The sequence below is a fragment of the Rhineura floridana genome, chromosome 3, assembly GCF_030035675.1.
Source record: "Rhineura floridana isolate rRhiFlo1 chromosome 3, rRhiFlo1.hap2, whole genome shotgun sequence".
Taxonomy (NCBI): Eukaryota; Metazoa; Chordata; class Lepidosauria; order Squamata; family Rhineuridae; genus Rhineura; species Rhineura floridana.
The window spans coordinates 177,084,538-177,104,135 of record NC_084482.1 but is presented as its reverse complement, the minus strand read 5'-3'; the positions used below and the strand labels follow the sequence as shown (position 1 = coordinate 177,104,135).

At 39.8% G+C, this 19,598-nt stretch overlaps 1 protein-coding gene across 3 annotated transcripts in view; it reads left to right on the top strand.

Annotated features, from left to right (window-relative positions):
• The window catches only part of TAFA1 (TAFA chemokine like family member 1), a 526,286-nt gene that overhangs the window by 203,230 nt on the left and 303,458 nt on the right, over window positions 1-19,598 (top strand). The gene's annotated exons all lie outside the window — the stretch shown is intronic.

Below are 19,598 nucleotides of genomic sequence, written 5' to 3'. Positions count from 1 at the left end.
CCATCCGTGGTCGGTAAAATGAGTACCCAGCATACGCTGGGGGCTAAAGAAAGGCCGGAGAAGGAACTGGCAGTCCCACCCCATATATACGGTTTGCCTAGTAAACGTCACAAGATGTCACCCTAAGAGTTGGAAACGACTTGCACTATAAATGCGGGGACACCTTTACCTTTTTTTAAAACACAATTTCAATATTTACTTCAAAGGGAAGGAGAACATTGAGGATTTATATCCCTGCAGAGAGAAATATGGGAGGGGGGCAGGTTGCATGGCTGCTACTACCATTTTCTATGCATAATTAGATGGCGTACACTAATATATATATATATAACTTTTTAATCTGCTTTTATGTGATTTCTTGTGCAGTTTTACTGTGTTATTGCTTATTATGTAGATTGATTACTTTCTATTGTGAATTTTATTGTTGTTAGCTGTCTTTGCAGTTCTGATAATGGAAAGGCAGGATATAACTGCAACAAGCAAATAATAGATAAAGAAAGAGGGCAGGAAGCTGGAAGAGAATGGGAACCACCACCTGATTTCTGTCAGTATGAGACTCCAGTATGTTCATATGAATCCCTTGTGTGTTCAGTGAACGCTCATGTAAATTCAGTGAATGGATGAGGGGGCAGCAGGAGCACACTTCCTGAATTCACCCCTCTTATGCCCCCGGTAGATACACATTTTGGCATTAGTGAGAAAGGCTGGCTTCCACCCAGTTCAGATCAGGGTGCTGCTGCTCCTGGGTAAGTCTGATAATCCAGACCTGGCCTTGCCCTCTGTAGGGATGGGTGAGAATTTAGATTCAGTTCTTATTTCAAGCAGAATCTATCAAATTCACAAAAACCTGGTTGCTTGTTAACAGGATCCAGACTATTCCCCTTTACATAGCGCCGCCCTTTTATCAGCAGAGTCCCATTCAGGGTTCTGTTATTTGATCACACAGGAGTGTGACAGTATGATTGAGACTGACATTTTTTTAAAAAAAAACCACTAATTAACTAAAGCTTGTTAACTAATTTGATATTGGGTTGGGACACTTGAAGATAAGCAAGTGCCTTATGATAAAATTGTAGAGGAAACAACTGATCTGCCTTGTCTAGTCCTGTCTAATCCAGCTGGCAGTGGCTGATTCACAAACATATTTCACAGCCCTTCTACTTGAAACCCTTTCAGCTGGAGACATGCACACACAAAGCATGCACCATATACCACTGGGGTAGCCAAAGCAGTGTCCTCCACATGTTGTAGATTCCAGTTTCCAAAAACCCCAGCCAATGTACCCAATAGTCAGGGATGATGGGAGTTGTAGTCCATAATATCTGGAGGACACCACTTTGGTTACACCTGCACCGGGCTATCACTCCTTCCCTGACTTAAGTCTGAGAGTGGCTAAGTAAGACTTAGTGTGCATAAGGCTATAAATTTATCCAAGTTTAGGATGTAGGTCATTGTGTCTGTACATGCCCTAGGTTCCTTAATCATTCCCTGTTCAGATAGTGTCATCCAGCTGAATTTTCCAAATACCTGACTTTACGTCTGTTCTCCAGGTAATATGCATCTCGCTGATAAGCTGCACTAAACACAAAGCTTTATGTTCAGTATGTTGAGAGTCTGAAGTTTCAGAATAATTGAATAAAAGCCTAACTTCTATATTGCTTTTCATACTCCTTAAATCCACATTCTTTTCCTGGCTTGAAGAAATTATTAGGATTGGGCCATGAGTGAGCAGTCTAAACTATATATACCAAAGTAGCTCATACTGAACTGATAACTGCAACCTACTGGTACTGAGAGTTGTTGGTTTTATGCAATGTCCAGATTTTACTGGCTGCCCTCCCAAAACAGTTGGATGCCTAGATTCATATCCTAACATGCCTCAAAGGACTGATGAGGTAAAGGTGAGACAACCTCCATCTACAAGTAAGGTAAGCACCTGTACAAGTTTAACAACAAGTCAAGGGGACCAAAGCAGTTAACTCCCCCCCTTTTATTTTAGAAATCCCAACATTCCAAACTTAGTGAACAAAAGCTTAGGATAAGTTTACGTATTTATTTATTAAATTTATATCCCACCCTTCCTTCCAGTAGGAGCCCAGGGTGGCAAACAAAAAACACTCTAAAACATTATAAAAACAGGATTTAAAATATATTAAAACAAACCAACTTTAAAAACATTTTTTCAAGAGTTTTAAAAAATCTTTAAAAGCAATTCCAGTAACAAGCAATTTTGCTAAAAGTAGATTAAACACTGAAGCATCTGTGAGCTAGTTGCAGTTGTAGTCAATGCTGAACCTTTCTGCCAAGAGTCCTGTTTTCTCTAGGTAGGTACATCTTAGCAAGCCGCAATGCTTAACAGGAGGGGTAAAAAAGGTTCACATGACACCCTCCCCCAATGCACTGAAAAATTATGATGTTGTCCTGGGGCCATACAGGATAGCCTCAACCCTGCTGAGGTTGTGCATTGTGGCATGAATATGTCCCTGCTGTAGCCACATGCAACAGAAATGGTTCCCTGCCATTTGCATATTCAGCTGGCATGGAAAAATGTCTACAAATGTATGCTCATAGAACTTTTCAATGTGACCCAGATTGGGTCAGAGATCCTCCTTGCATGGTAGGACTCTACACCTACACCCACTCACATATATATACACACACAGTATACACATATATCTCTTTCCCATGCTGGTGAAACACATGGATAGTGGAGAAGTGTTTCCTCTGTGTATGACTGCAGCGGGGGTTGTGGCAGCGGAGGCATCATCACATGCTGAGACTACCCACATGTCCCTAAAATCCACTTCATGTGGGAGTTGTGTGAGCCTCATTTTCAGCTATTGCAGCCTGATGATGTAGAGAAGATGCTTGTAGCAATGTGTCCGACAACTTGCCCTCTCAATCCCTGCTCCTCTTGGCTGATTAAAACTAGCCACAGGGGTTGACTGGGTGAGTTCAGGGCATGATTAATTTCTCATTACACAAGTGGATGGTGCCCACTACCTTTAAGGAGGTGGTGGTGCAATAATCCTGAAAAGAAATCTGCCCATGCACATGACAACTTCCTCCTGTTGCCCCCATCCTGGGGAACGTACTTTATAAGAGTAGATAGTAGATACCACATCTTCATTCTGGGCATGTGGGGCAGTGAAGTGTGAGTTAATTTTGAGTTCAATTAATAAAAGGGACTTCATGTTCCCAGAAGAGGAGGGCCATCTTTTAATATTTTCTTTTTCATTCCTTGCTACAGTAGAAAATATCAACAAGAGTGCTTTTCAGTCCCAGTGCTATTAATTAAAAGTTGCCTCCCAATGATTAATGAACTTTAGCTGATTAATCAATGTAAGGTGGGTGAGCAAATTTTAATTGGTGGGGGCTGAGACTGCAATACTTTCTTAGAGCCTCTATATATTCCAATATTGTGCTGTCACCTTTCTTATTTCTTGCACTTTCCCCTGACTTTGTGAATCTATGAAAAGGTTTAGAGAAAATGGTTTCTCTGTGTTAATTTCACTGGAATGCACATCAAATGACATTCTAAGTAGATGAGCACCTGAAGTAGGTATTTTAAGTTGAAGTAGAGACGCTTGAGGAATTTTGTCTTTGCAATTTCTAAATGAAATGGAATTATATGTAGATCATAACCTAGCTGCCATGACTCCATAGTCCAGTAGCAACGAAGATACTGAATCAGAGGCTGCAGACTCATCACCTAAGGAGCTAGAGCAGGTTCCTGACTCAGAACCTGACACTGGTGATCAGGGGCCTACTATGTATGAGGAGGGGAGGCATGATCCCCCAAGACCAGATTCCACAGACCAGGTCCTATAGAGATAGATGCCTTCCCCTGTGTCTGAAGAACTGAGTGCCTCCCAACCTACCTTGCCAGTCTAGCCACACAAGGAGTACGCCAGGAAGGCCAGAGTGCATGCAAGAAACACCTGTCTGCAGGCCAGGGGGTTGACCCTTTAAGGACTGTAGTTCTCATAAAGGGGGTGCAGCCTAGGAGAGGAGACTGGAGGCAAAGGCCCAAAAGGCCTCAGTACACCTTTAGCCTTTATTGGAGCTAGTTGCTCACTCTGTGATGATGCCTAGCCCAGTGGGTTCCTCTGCAACACCAGACCAGACATGAGCTATGCACTGGGGTTTTTTTATGTCTAAAGTTGTCACACAATTTTGGGTAGTTAAGTGTATCAAAATGCACATTTAAAAAATATTTTTAGAGAAGATGCACATGTAAATATGTATTCACATTTTATTTTAAAAGACAATTCAGAATAATGCAGGAACATTACTGAAATTATAGATTAAAATTTGTGAAATGTGATGTGACATGGATCATAACCAGATTATCCATCACTATGAGGAAGTCAGACACTACTGGATCACTGAGGTATTCCAAGAATGACATCCCAATTCTCATACTGCACTAATAATCAGTTATAGGCTATAATTCTTTGGAACTGTCAGCCTTTCCTGTTGTTGTCCTCTGTGTTTTGAAACTGAGGAAGCTCTCTCTCCTGCTAAGAAAGCAAAGATACAGCAGAGGCGGAAGGGACATTTGAGCCTTGGATTGCTGCCCTGGATGGCTGAACAGTTGTCCATCCTACAAGTCCATCTGTGCCGTGTAGAAATAGTCCAGGGGACAGATCTGGTTCTTTCAAAACTAGTTAAAAATACTTTTAGCTTTCATTTAGAACTCTGAGTGTGTGTGTACACTTAAATACGGAACAAAAAGTTCTATACCACTCACTGGGAACATCTCATCATACCATAGGCCTGCTGAGTGTTCTGTTCTCTGGACAATCTTGCCCTCGTTTCATTGTTTACCATTTGCTTGAAAGAGGATATATATCTAGATCTTAGACTTGGGAAACTGAATACCTATCAATCTGTCTACAGTCTTACTATGTCTATGGTTTATTTATTTATTTATTATGATATTTTTTCCCTTCTTTGGCGGAATGTGCTTGCAAATCTATGTGCATCTATGACCAAACTGCAAATAAGGCTAATGTAATGCATGGCTAATGCATATTTTATTAAGAATGTAATGTTTTACATCAATATGCTGTATTGATAACATAAAACAATAGCTGCACATGCAGAAAAACAAATGTTTCAGCATAAATCACTATAAATGTTCAGTCTGCATGACAGCTCATATATTGTGCTCGTTTATCAATCAATATGTCAAGATACCCTGTTGCACAGAACTGAATTAAAACTATTGTCAGAGATGTCTTTAACTCCTTCATAACAGCATCTGTTCACTCATCTCATTCAATTTCACCTTTTAAAATATGCTTTCCCAGGACTGTTCACTGTCCATCAGTGATGTGCAATAGGTCAAAGGTTAATGATTCTTAATTGGGCTTCATTAAGAGATAATGCAGCACCTTGAGCCCTCTAATTATGCCCGCGTATTGAACAGCAAAGTCATAACATCACGCAGTAATGAACTAGAAGTCATGCATTCTCATGCACTGGCACACTTCATGACTTGTTATGGTTCTCGATATTGTCTCAAGTGAGGTAAGGTATAAAGCGTGCTTCATGTTAACAGAATAGACTCAGGATGCAGTTTTTAAAAGTATCTTAAACACGTTCTTTAAATGCCTCATAAATGTTTTGTGAGTGATTGAATTGTCTCCTAAGAAAAGGCTTGTCATTTCATATTTACCACTGAATGTAAATTTAGACAATAGCTTGCAGGACATTTTTCACAAGTGTGAACTTTGGAAATATGCAGAGCTTGAGAATTTGCCCCCAGATCCATTCTACCATTAGTTAAAAGATTATTTCTTTTCATTTAATTATGTCAGGGATGAAAATAATCAAGAGGTTTAAAATGACTGGTTAGATTAAAAAGGGTCATTTTTTTTAACCTGGTGAGTAAAAGATAACAGAGTTGGTGCAGGTGAGCTTCCTTATGAAGGGCATTCCACACCCAAGGAGGCACTGCCCTCTTTGTTAAAGCATGTCTCATCTCTGATTGTGATGACAGCTGGAGCAGGGCTGATGAACATAAAGCATAGTAGGGATGTAAGAATCTGTCTTCAGTTTTTCTCAGTTTCTCATTTTCCCAATCTTAAATTTAGTTCTCCAAGTTTCACAGCAGTTTGCAATTTTTTTTAAAAAAAATCCTCATGAAAATTCTGCATTTTAGTAAGAATGTCTCCTAATAAACACATTTGTATGCCGTTTTCCCTATTGTACATATTTTTGAATCAATTTCTCCTAATGTAATGCATTTTTGTAGGTTATTTTCCACTAATATATTATTATACGTTTTCCCTTTATATGCACTTTTGTAAACATGGTTTGGTTGGAGAACTGCATCGCAACATTTGGATCAGTGTGAATTTCAAAGGATGGCTGTGTTTCCATTCTCATATTGTTTCAAAAAGTGTCAATTTGATAATTTTGGCTTTAAATAATAACTGAATTGAATTTCTCACCCATCCCTAATGCACAGGCAGGTTGGTATGGAATGAGATGTACCTCCTCAAGTACTTGGCTTCCAAGTTTTTTAAGGCTTTAAAGGTGAGCATCAGAACTCTGAATTTGGCCTGGAAGCCAAAAAAGGCAGCCAGTGAAGAATTTTTGTTCATCTTAAAGGACAGGGTCTTGGACAGAAGTTTTAACTATCACTACCTGATCCTTTTTCTTTCTTTCCTTTCTAGCAGCAATGATAATGGTTGAACCTGGGACCTTTTACATGCAGAGTATGGATTCTAGCACTCCACTACAACCCTTCCCTTCCTCTTAATGAGGTCTTTCACTTAGAATGAAAAATTCATTCAGGCACCATCTGCGCTTAAGTATCTAAAGCAGTATGTCATACAACCACTTTAAACAGTCATGGCTTCTCTCAAAGAATCCTGGGAACTGTAGGTAAGAGTACTGAGAGTTGTGAAGAGACCCCTGTTCCCCTCACAGAGCTACAGTTTCCGGAGTTCCCTAGGAAGAGGGATTAACTGTTAAATCGCTTTGAGAACTGTAATTCTGTGAGGGGAATAGGGGTCTCCTAACAACTCTCAGCACCTTTTACAACAGTTTCCATGGTTCTTTAAAGAAAGCCATGACTATTTAAAGTGGCATGATACTGCTTTACATGGATAGTGCAGATGGGGCCTCAATTAGAAATGTGAGTTTTGTGATTATGTTTTTGGATAACCATGACCATATTTAAGTGTGAGAGCAAATGCCTCCCATTCACCTCAGCTCTAGCTTTTGTCATATAAATAAAAGTCTGGATTTATTCATTATTACTTACTTCCCGGAGTGTGAACATGGTTCTATCCTTTGTTTGTTTTAATTCAAAGTCCAAAGCAAGAGGGGAGGTGTGATGGGCAGTATTAAAATGGCAAATGAAGTTCAAGTAAGCAAGTGAAAAATGGTGCACGTTAGGGCAAAAATCCTAATTTCACATATAAACTCATGGGGTGACTGGTGGTGACTGACAAGAAATGAGACCTTGGAGTCATAGAGGATAGTTTGATGAAGCTGTCGGACCTGTATGCGGCATGGAAGATAAGGCTATCAGTGGCTACTAGCCATGATGGCTATATTCTGCTTCCACTACCAGAGGCAATATGCCTCTTGATACTAGTTGCTGAGAGTCACAATTGTGGGCAGGGGAACATTGCAGGTCTTGCATGTGGACACCCACAGGCATCTGGTTGGCCTCTGTGAGAAAAGGTTGTTGAACTAGATGGGCCTTTGGTCTGATCCAGCAGGGCTCTTCTTATTTTCTTACTATAACTCAAATTTGATTTATACTTAGCCATATAGACACCTCCCCTGTAACATCAGTGGGCTATGTCTTCATATACAATGAGAAGCCAAATAATATTTCAACATTCATATTTCAATATTTGCATTTTTTTATTTACTGTGTTTGGAACACAATTTAATAGTCAAATTAAACATTACAGGTGGAGCATTTTGCTAATAAAACCTATTCCATATGGAAACGTAATTCTGTGGAATTATTTTCATGTTTTTGTTCAAATGCACAGAAGCAGTTCTGAAAACAATAACAGGAAGTGATATGGCAAGGGGAAAAAGGCAATTCAAAGCTGTGCACGCAGGAGATTAACAAAATCAGGCAAGTTTGCAGTTTTATAATGTGTACAACTGGAATATTGCATCTCAATTACACTTCAGTTTAATTGCAACCAAAAGTTAATAAACAGAAACAGCTCATCCCAACTATAGTTCCGGGCAGCATTTTAAGAGATATAATGGACATCTGCCCCTTCAAGGGTGTAAGCAGTAAGTAGAAGCTGAAGGCTTAGTGCTGTTTTCTTTAGCCCACTCACTTCAGGCGTAATAGGAACCAGGAATTAGTTCCATCCCCCATCTATCCCACTTGGCACGCAAATTCCTATCCTATCTGGATTTGGTCTGACTGCTCCCACACTGTGTTAAAATAAATTGGGATTTCTTTTTAGACTTATTTTTTGGATCTGGAATTACAAAGATATGGCTAGTTCACACATTACATTTTAAAGCAAAAGCCTAAGATTTTACTGAAAAATATAATGTGGGAATAGAACAAGTTCATATTTAGATACTACTTTTTGTGGAAGGTCCTAGACTTTAGAATGCTCTCCCTTGAAGGTGTCTTGCATTGACATTGTTCAGCTTTCACTAGCAGTGATATTAGAAGCCTTTGAGAGGTCAATGAGAATCAGATCAGTCCCTTCATCCATGATCAAATCATGAATGACAGAAGATTTATTTTGGATCAACCAGACATTCAGTGAAAGCACCCCCTAGTAGCGGCCGGTGGAGCAGCACAAGTGGGTCTGTGTTGTTTTCTTGGCTTCCCAACACTGTGGGTTGTTGCCACTGACTGAGAGGGAGAGAGGGAGGGGTGAGGTGCGGGGAGCTCGGCACAGTGTAGGGTGTGGTGGTGGAACCAAGTTTCTGGTGCCAGGTTCCCCACCAAGCACTGAGCCAAGTTCCCCATCCCTCTCAGACAGCAGCAGCAACCTGCAGTGTTGGGAAATCGGGAGAGCAACAGAGGTCCTCCGTGCCCCCTACTGGCCACTACTGACCACCACAACTTTATTATTATTATTATTATTATTATTATTATACCACATTTTCCACAAATACATGTGCTCAAAGCGGTTCAAATAGTCCAAATGCAATAGCACAACACATAATAAAAAGTATAATCATTACATTAAGAAAAAAAATACACATCAAAGCATAAATGAACATAAAGCTCAACAACAAAGCCAAAGCAAAAATATTTAAAAACTAACCCCCAAGCTGATACAAAAATCTCTTCCATCCCCCGAACCCCCATAGCTCAACCCAAAGGACCAGAAAGTCTTCTGAAAGAAGCTGCATTTGAAGGCTTCCAGGGCTGGAGGGTGGGGCAAGGCAGGTGGAAATAGCCTCCCCTGATGACAAACCGAGTCTCTCTCCCCTCATGCCAACAAGCCAGGGGGGTGACCTGCTCTCCCAAATTCTGGTGGTTGGGGAATATTCTAGGATCTATATTGTTAATGCATCTAGCACTTCTTCTTCTAACCAGATCTGACCAAATCCCTGCACCACACCTTCCTCTGCCCATAACCACTAGAGTGGTGCCTCCTGCACCTCCCTTGCTTGTTCAGGCATATGCTCCTCCTCCGGCCCACTAACCTCCCACCCCAAAACAATCTGGGCAATACTTCTTTTTAGGCAACAAAATGCAGCAGCATTCATAAAGTGCAAGGCAACAATAAAGCACAGGAAAAATCTATAGCCTATCCATATATCCAGATCCTCATAAATAAGGGGAGGGAGCTGAATTGCCTGGGCTCTCCCTGCTCCCAGACTTTCTTATCTGGATATATGGGTCTCTGCCATGGGTGTCAATTTTGTTTTGCTTTAAATATATCTATTGTCTTTTGCGAGTTTATTAATTGGATTTTTATTGTATGAAACCTTGAGACGATTGTACAAGAGGATCAATAAATTATATAATAATAATAGCAATAATAAGAGATTCTGAATGTATGAATAGGGCGAATGCCATGGTACCAAACTAGTGCAGTGAAGGAGAGAATATGCATACTGTACAGGGAAGGGACGTGGGGACACCCTGTGTAATCTTATATGCTGATCCTTAATGCTACTGTGATCTATGGTTAGAGTAGCAAACAGGACTAAACCCTGCAGACCCAAGTTCAAATCTCTACTCAGCTGTGACACTCGCTGACTGATCTTAAGCTAGTTGCTGTCTTTTAATCTAATTTGCCTCACAGGGTTGTTGTGAGGAATGGGGATATAAGGTGGTGGTAGTAAACCATGAATGAGCTCCTTGGATGAAAGGTGGGGAAATAAATGTCAGAAATAAATAATAAAACCTTGCTCCAGTGTTACATCCACACCAGACCCCTCTTTTGCAGAGACGAATTGTTTAGTCAAGGAATAAATATTCCATAAACACAGCTTACATTTTGTATCTGCAAAAGGGCCAAGAAAACATGACATGCTGGACAGAACCAGCTATTTTCAGGTGTTGTTGTGCCAGATTATTTTCTGTGATTTATATCAATTAAAAAAACCATAGGCATACAAACATAAAACTACAAATAGCTTCTACAGTCTGCAACTATGTGTGATTCACGCATGCTGTCAGTGGTATGGCAGCTGCTTAAAAACACAGCCATGTGGAGGCTGCTCCACATGGCAATCTGTTCATATAAACTGGCTTCCCATGAGGCTCTGGCTACCTTCACCGTGCCATTGCAAAGCCTCTTTATTTCCAGTTTGAGACCCTGTGGAGGAAAAGCTGGAACTGCTTGGGAAACCGCTCACACAAATGGCTTAGGGGTTGAGAATCTGCATGGTGCACCATTACATAGATACAAGAATTGGAATTCAGTTTTTGGATTCAGTTGTTATCATCAGCAATGTTATGGGACATTTAACAGATTATTTAGCTGTTACAATCTGTTAATCTGGTTGTAGGATTTTTTTTAAAAAATGTGCAAAAATCTTCAGGTTCAGTCATTATCATCATGAATGTTAGGGGGCATTTGACAGGTTACTCAGCTGTCATATTATTTTATTATTATTATTTATTACATTTGTATACCGCCCCATAGCCGAAGCTCTCTGGGCGGTTTACAACAATCAAAAACATACACAAATATACAAATTTAAAAACACGTTTTTAAAAAAACAATTTAAAAACATGCTAAAATGCCTGGGAGAAGATGAAAGTCTTGACCTGGCGCCGAAAAGATAACAGTGTTGGCGCCAGGCACACCTTGTCAGGAAAATCATTCCATAATTTGGGGGCCATAATCCATTAATCTGCTTTTGTGGGATGTAACTGGAGCAATGCCAAATGTAATATAAAGCAAGTGTCTTAGCCTTTTACTGCACATTGCCCAAGTACCTTTCATGCTTATACATTTTGTTCAAGCCTCTAGTCCTCATAAAATCTGAGGACTATCGAATAGAGTATACAGTATAAAAAATCAGATCTATGAAATGTAACATGTAGAAGGGCAGAGCAATTCTAAACTTATGCCAGCTTGTTTTGGTGTAAATTACCCCTATTCCATACTCTGTTCTTCCAAGCCTGGCAGAGAGAAGTCAAGCCTTTGAAACACAGTTTGATTTACACCATCTTTTCTTCTGGCGTAAGTTCCACTGTGTTAAGTCACATGACTGAGCTGAAGGAATTTTGAAATAGGGTATCTCCTTGCCCTGCCCCACCCCACCACGCTCCCTTTTGTGGATTTATGCTGGTCTAAATTCTGTTGGCTTGGATTCCACTGTCTGAGCCCTGGCTCAGCTAGCATAACCCTAGCTCAGGCTGGGTTGAAGGACTTCTGCCAGCATAGCCTTGGCTTAGCCCCCGTTTAACTGGGACAGCCCAAGATCCAGCTATTCCAAACTAGCTCATCCTGGTAGATCTTAGGTTTGGATTGCACTGTAATACAACACATTTTTAAAAAAATATCAGATTCAAATACTGATATTCAATATGACTGTTACCTGTATCAGAAACCACAGGTGAATAGTTTGGAGAAAATGTGATACCATGAATGGAAGCAGGCACAGCATTAGTTTACACTCGAACCCTTAGATCTTTTTCTGAGGCCTTTCTCCTGGTCCCCCCTCTGAGGGAGGCTCGGAGGGTGGTGCCAATGGACAGAGCCTTCTCACTTGTGGCTCCCCATCTGGAGAATGCTCTCCATTGCAAGGTTCACCTGATGCCTTTGTTGATATCCTTGAGGTGCCAGGGAAAAACTTACCTTTTCCTGCAGGCTTTTGATAAACTAGGATGATACTGTTTGTTATTAGTGTGCTGCCAAAGCTTTCTGTGGCTGAATGAGGGTTGTTGCTGTTTTATTGTATTTATTTTTGTTTTTAACAATGATATAAGTAGGGATGGAAAGATCTGTTTTGGTTCTCTCTGTTTCTCATTTTTCCAGTGTTAAATTCAGTTCTCTACATTTCTACAGCAATCTTTTATTTATTTATTTTTAAAAATCCTCATGAAAATTCTCCACCATTTTAGTGCAAATTTCTCCAAATAAACACATTTTTGTAGGCAGTTTTGACTCTTGTGGGATAAGTGACTGATATAGACATTTTTGCAAGCCATTTCTCATCATTTCATGCCTTTTTGCATGTTCACTCATGTATTCATTTTTATGTATACTTTCCCCTAATATATACATTTTTGTAAATGTATTTATTTATTTATTTTATTATACTTGTATACCGCCCCATAGCCGAAGCTCTCTGGGCGGTTTACAGTAACTAAAAACATTAAAACAAATACAATTTAAAACAGATCTTATAAAAACAATTTAAAACACAATTTAAAAATTTAAACAGTATAAAACACATGCTAAAATGCCTGGGAGAAGAGGAAAGTCTTGACCTGGCGCCAAAAAGATTTATTTAAATGTTGTTTCATTGGCAAACTGCATCCCAAAATTCTAATAAATTTGAATTTCGAAGGATGGCTGTGTTTCGCTTCTCATACAGTTTTGGAAATTGCAAATTTGATAAATTCTGCTTGAAGTGCGAACTGAATCGAAATTCTCACCCATCCATAGATGTAACTCACTTGGAATCTTTGGATAACTAACGAATGTAATTAAAAGCAATAATTTCCACACAGTGTGCTTTTGATGAAAGTGCCCACTATTGCTCTTTATATTGTGGGCATTTCCTTGTTAGCTTAGGGGCTGAAATGATTTCTAAAATGTTTGCAAGCCATCAGGTATGAAATCTAATAGTTGGGTGTGGATTTGTTTGTTTGTTTTGAACATTGGTCAGCTAACATTAAAAAGTTTCACTGTCTGTATCTCTGAGTCAAAATGAGGCCAAATCTTTCTTGCAGCATATTTATACATTTTGCACACCTCCCCATCTTTCCGAAAGTATCCTTTTTTACAACATCTCGACCACTAAATGCATAAAAATATACACAGCATATGTTTAAGCTGACTGTAATCTTGAGAAATGGTACAGAAGCAATCAATTGGTTGGTGCACAGGGCATTTGTAAAGAAGAAAAGCCTCATGTTTACCTACTGGAACCGCTTCATGAATTAACACCAAGCTCCAAGCTCAGTTGTCCTTGTTTTCCATCTGTAAAATACAACTTTAGAAAGTATATCTTGTGGGATAAATGACTGATAGAGATAAGCCTTTGAATGAGCCAACTGTTAAGGACTACTGACACTCATTAGTCAATATGCAAGACAGTACCGAAGCATTACATGGTAGAAATCACAATTAGTATTTTAAATTTACAGTTTTAAAACAGGTTAGCATTTCCACACCCATCATCCCCTAAGCTAAAACCAAAACATGGAGAGAATTGATGCTAGTAGTGGAGTAATTGCTCATCCACATCTAAAACAAAGCTCAAGAACATGTATCTGTGGCCACTCAGCTTTGTTTCTTGCCCATCTTCCACCCCTCACATTTTGTTAACTCCTTGGGACAGAGACCTGTCTCCCACATAAAGCTGTCCATACTTCAGATCAGGGCTGCGGAACCTTTTTTGCCTGAGGGCCACATTCCTTCAGCAGCCTACATGTCAATGGTGGGCAGGACCACAGGCAAAAGTGGAGGCAACAAAAGATGTGACTGTTACCTTTGGACAGTAGGTGACATTCCAGCCAGGAATCACAGGTTTCTATGCCCACTCCAAACTAGGGACGAGGCTCCTTGTGGAGCTGAAGGAAGGGAGATGAGCAGGGAGGGTTCTGGCAGCCCCCAAACTGCCCTGCCTGGCACTTCGACCGAGCAAGGCCAGTGAGGGGTGCGGTGTCCAGCCCTGAGGTTCCCCATCCTTGCTTTGTTTGTTGTTTATTTCATTAATGAATCACTTCCCATGAGGCACCCCAAAATGATTTGAAATACAATAAAACCATATATAGAATAATTCCATATATAAAAACAACTTGGACAAACATTTCCACTTAGAATTTCTTCAACAGGCACCAAAATGACAATAGAGAAAGCCCTGTCTGATATGCAATGGGAGGGAGTTCCAAAGGGTAGGTGGCACCATGCTGAAGTTCCTAGTTCCAACATCATGCAGTTGAAACCTCCTAACAGGATGATACCTTGAGGATGCCTTATCCTGCAAAATGTAGTGATTGGCTGGCTATGTTGGGGATGATGCAATCTTTTAGGTGTCCTGGTGCCAAGCTTTATAGGGATTTGTACACCTGTACCAGCACCTTGATCTTAGCCTGGTAGCTAACTGACAGCCAGTGCAATTCTTTCAGCAGTCGTGTAATGTGATGGTGACATCCCACTCCAGCGAGCAGTCAATCTTCTGTATTTTGCACTAGCTGCAGCTTCCAGTGCAGCCCCACATAAGAGTGTATTGCAGTAATCCTATCTGGAGCTTACCAGTGCATGAATGGTAGCAGTCATAACACAACAACATACATGGATATGCCAAAACTTTCCATGACTGTGAGAAGATATTTCTCATAAGTATGCACAAGTAACTTTAGAAGTAGGAATGTCTTGCCATCACTTTTCTCCTGCATTCATCATGATTTGGGCACTGATCTTTGTTGTGGTACAGAAGAAAGCTTACAGAAATTATTACCACTGCCTTTCACTTTTGAAAAACTAAGGCAGCATACCCTTCGGAACCATTTTCCTCTTACACAGCAGAAGAACTGGCTGCTCCCATAGAAGAATATGTGTGATACATCATTGTAAAAGGTGATTCCTGGTGGGATGATGCTGATTCAGGAACCTGTTCCAACGTGTTGGAGAGCAAGAGCAAGAGGTAGCAGGAATCTAGCCTCCTTTCCTTGTATCTTTTCTGCAAAATCAACAGGGACAATCAGTTCTGATGTAACATTTTCTTATCAATGTGTGAAACTACACATTATTATTATTGTTGTTGTTGTTGTTGTTATACTGATTTATATCTCACCATTTTCTAAGAACTGGGACTCAAGACAACTTACAAAAAATAAAACAAATAAGTTAAAAAACATAAATAAAACATACATAAGTTAATTAAAATGTAATTAAACTAACTATAAAATTAAAACCAATTAAAGCATAGCGATTAAAAAATACAAACTACAAATCAGTAAAAAAAAAAGCACTCTGCAGTCAGTTCCCAAAAATCTGCTGGAACAGGAAAGTCTTCATCTGCCAACAAAAGGACAGCAGGGTGGGAGCGTCTAACCCCCCCCCCCCAAGAAGGCCAGAGCCTGAGGGCAGACACTGAGAAGGCTCTTTCCCGTGTCCCCCACCAGACATGCCTGTGAGGGAGGTGAGACCAAGAGAAGGAGCCTCCCTTGATGATTTCAGGGCTCGGACAGGCTCACATGGGAAGGTACCTTTAAGACACAATCTGCTGCTACATCTATGCTTTTTCATACTCGAGTAAGCTTAGGACCCTGTAAATGGATTTGCTTTGTTGATATAGATCAGATGGCTATGTGTCTGCAGCATATGAGGAAGGAGTTTAATCTTTACTTCATCACAGCTGAATTAACCCTCCCCTCTCCATGTGTTGCAGCCCTGATCCAGATTGGGGGACCCCATAGTTTCTTTTTGGGGGGAGGTCACAAAGCCATCTAATATACAACAGCAAAGTAAAGCTAACTACTCTTGAAGTGCCATAGTAACAAGGCAATACACATGCAGTACATTAGCCTTTTTATTCTTTGGATATTTATTGGTTAATTTGTTCAATTTATATCCCACCTTTCCACCAAATGGCATCAAAATGGAAATGGAAATGGACTGCCTTTTGGGCCAAAAACCTGTCTAAATAAAAATGTTTTGTCTGCCAGTAGAATGCCATCAGAGACTGTATTCCTTATAGAACACAGCGCTGAAAGAGGTGAATGGGACACTCTTAGATCATAACTCTTTTAAAGATGTGACTTGAGAAACCTCTGGCTACAGCAGGGCAGACTCTAAAATTTGCACCAATCATACTTACTTGTTCAGCTGCCCTTTCTGTTACAAACTCCCCTTGGATAAGGCCACCCCCACAGAGTGTGAAAGGCAATTAGAACTTCTATTCAATTATAACCACAATGTATGCAACACCAGCTACTGTGAAACCGGCCAGCTAAACTGCAGTCTGTAATTGCCTGTAATTGCAGTAAGTGCCTCTCTTGTATTGTCACTTCTCTTAAATTAGCACCATACAGGGAGCCCTGCTGGAATGATTAACAACGTGATTCATAAAATAGGCTTCAAGTCACGGGCTATACTTCTTTATGTATATGTACAACGCACAATGGAGCTGTTATTCCTAGCAGGCCTTCTGGGCAGGACTGGTATAAAAATGCAGTCTTGAGTCCTATGAGTAATTACTGACTTTTTTTTATCAGCATTTGGTTCAAATTGGAATAAGCTGATGTGAATGCCCATAGAAATCCAGCTGCAAAACTAGAATTAAAATGTAGTCTTTTAAAGGGAAAACTGAGCAACCAACAAGAAATGTTCAGGCAAACATTTCAAACTGAATATAGATTAAGGGAAAGTAAAGTGTAAAGTGTGAATCAAAATTAATTAAAAAAACTCTCAATCTTCACTTTTTAAAGAAGGTGTCTGTTGCCATTGTTCTCTGATGTTGCTTCAGAACATTTTTTTCTTCAAATAATTGAACCCTTTCCTTTCAAAAGGTCCAATCATATGAATAATCACAGACAGCTATGACATCGCAGTGCATAGCCAATCAGATCTGGCTATTTGACAATGTCACTGAGATCGAAGGAAGACAGTTGTGTGGGGCAGTGCTTCCTGCTCAATCACATGGGTGATCCCATCCAGTTGGGTCACTGATTGCCTTCACTCTGTGAACACCATTGACCACTGCTTTCAAATGTCCCTTGAAAGGGGGCACTTTTAAATGCTGCCCAAAATGTTCATGAAAGTACCTCGTTTTGGCTCAGTTCTAATATCGATTGGTATTGCATAATATTTTTTTCTTAAATACTTCTACTGCATTTGTGTACGTGTGCGTGCTACACATGTGTGCAAAAAAAAAAGTTCAAGATATCTATGGCTATACTACCCTGAACATGCCTGATATTATCTAAAGAAAGTTTGAGAATCTCCACCCTTAGCAACAGCAAACTCAGAAGACTGAGTGCTGATGGACTGAAGCCAAAATGGGGCCATTGAGAAACTCTGAGGGAGATATCAGCATGTTCAGGTAAATCCAGGTGAACTAAAAACATAAACACTACAAAAGAGTGTATGTTGTGTCTATATTTTTAGTTCACCTGGATTTTAGTTCACGCACACAAAGAAGTAGAGCCCAATGAGGAGTGAGCATGCTCAGTGGCCTCCAGGAGCTGTGGAAAAGAAATGGAAAAGCTGATAGTATTCTGGTTAGCTCGAACCCTGGACAGGTACACTACAGTCAGGAGATGAGGATTAGGGATGGAATGATCTGTCAGTTTTGGTTCTCTCAGTTTCTCATTTTTGTAATCTTAAATTTGGTTCTCCACATTTCTGCAGCAATTTGCATTTTTTAAAAAATCCTCATGAATTTTTTTCAGCATTTTACTGTGAATTTCTCCTAATAAATACAGTTTTATGCAGTTTTGACTAATGAACACATTTTTGTAAGCAATTTATCTCAACATAATACATTTTTGTATGTTATTTCCACCAATATATTCATTTTGTGAACACTTTCCCCAAATATATGCATTTTTGTAAAAACTGATTGATAGGAGAACTGCATCACAAAATTCGGTTAAATCCAAATTTTAAAGGATTTCAAATTTCAAAGGGTTCTTGTAGTGTTTCAGAAAGTGTGAAATAGATAAATTTGGGTTTCAATGCAAACTGAATTGAATGTGAGGATACATTGCAACATTTTGTTTATGCCTAATGTTAAATATACTTTTCCAGAGCATCACATTACAGTTTCTTTTCAATTGTGAAATGGGATACATGCAGCTAGAGGCAGTAAGGGATATATCAATGTTCTATCACATTTTTAGCTGATAGATTTATGACAGTTCAATCAGTAGCACAGGACTCTCTGGTGTACTCTTTGTACCCATGGGGGCAAGAAAAATTTCAGGAAATGCAATGCCCATTCCAGGCAACCATCACTTCTCACTGTGAAAGGGCCTTCACTGGAGATATCAATGGCAACATCTAATTATAAAGGAGGAAATATCAGTGTTTTCCCTTTATGGCTAGCAGCAAGGTTGCATTAAATCTAACTTTATTTGACAAGGACTGCACAAAATTATCTCTTGCAGAAATGTGCTAGCAGACAGTGGTAAAAACATTTTTATCAAAGAAGCAAGGAGTAGCAGATATTAAGCAATTTAACGAAGCAGCATGAGGATTACATAAGGTATTCCATTTCATTTTCAAGTAGAATTGGCCTCTCCTGTGTGAATGAAATCAGATTTGGACACAACTACATATAAAGTTATTATTTAAGTGTGATTTTTTTCTTTCATGAACACAAAGGCATGCACTAACTATATTGTATTCATGTAAGAACAAAGAATGAACATTAACAGCAGATTGTTTAACCACCCAGATTCATATTCCAGTGATTGCAAACAATGGCTAATCCAAGAATTATAACTAATTTTTGCTTTGCCTTGAAGAGCATTAGATTACACTACAATGGTGTAACCTTCCTTTATGCCAATATTTCAGGTCTGGGTTTACACAGAATTGGAATCACATCACAGACATGGGGGGGAGCAATCATGATGAAATGATTTTCAGATTTCCTTTGTGACATAATTCTTACATCCCACCCTTTCCCCCCAGGAGTTGGGTTTGATTGCATGACCCACAAGTATAATAGTAATTCCACAAATCCAAATTGCCTCAGAATGAGTAGAGGAAGGGCCATAGCTCAGTGGAAGAGCAGTTGTTCTGCACGCAGAAGGTCCCAGGTTGAGTCTCCAGGTAGGACTGGGAGAGATACCTGCCTGAAATCCTGAAGAGTTGCTGACATTCAATGTAGACTACTGAGACAGATTGATGAATGGTCTGACTCAGTTTAAGATAGTGTCCTATGTTCCTAAGGGTTCCAGTGTTAAGACAGATAACACTATTCTCACTGGTAAAAAG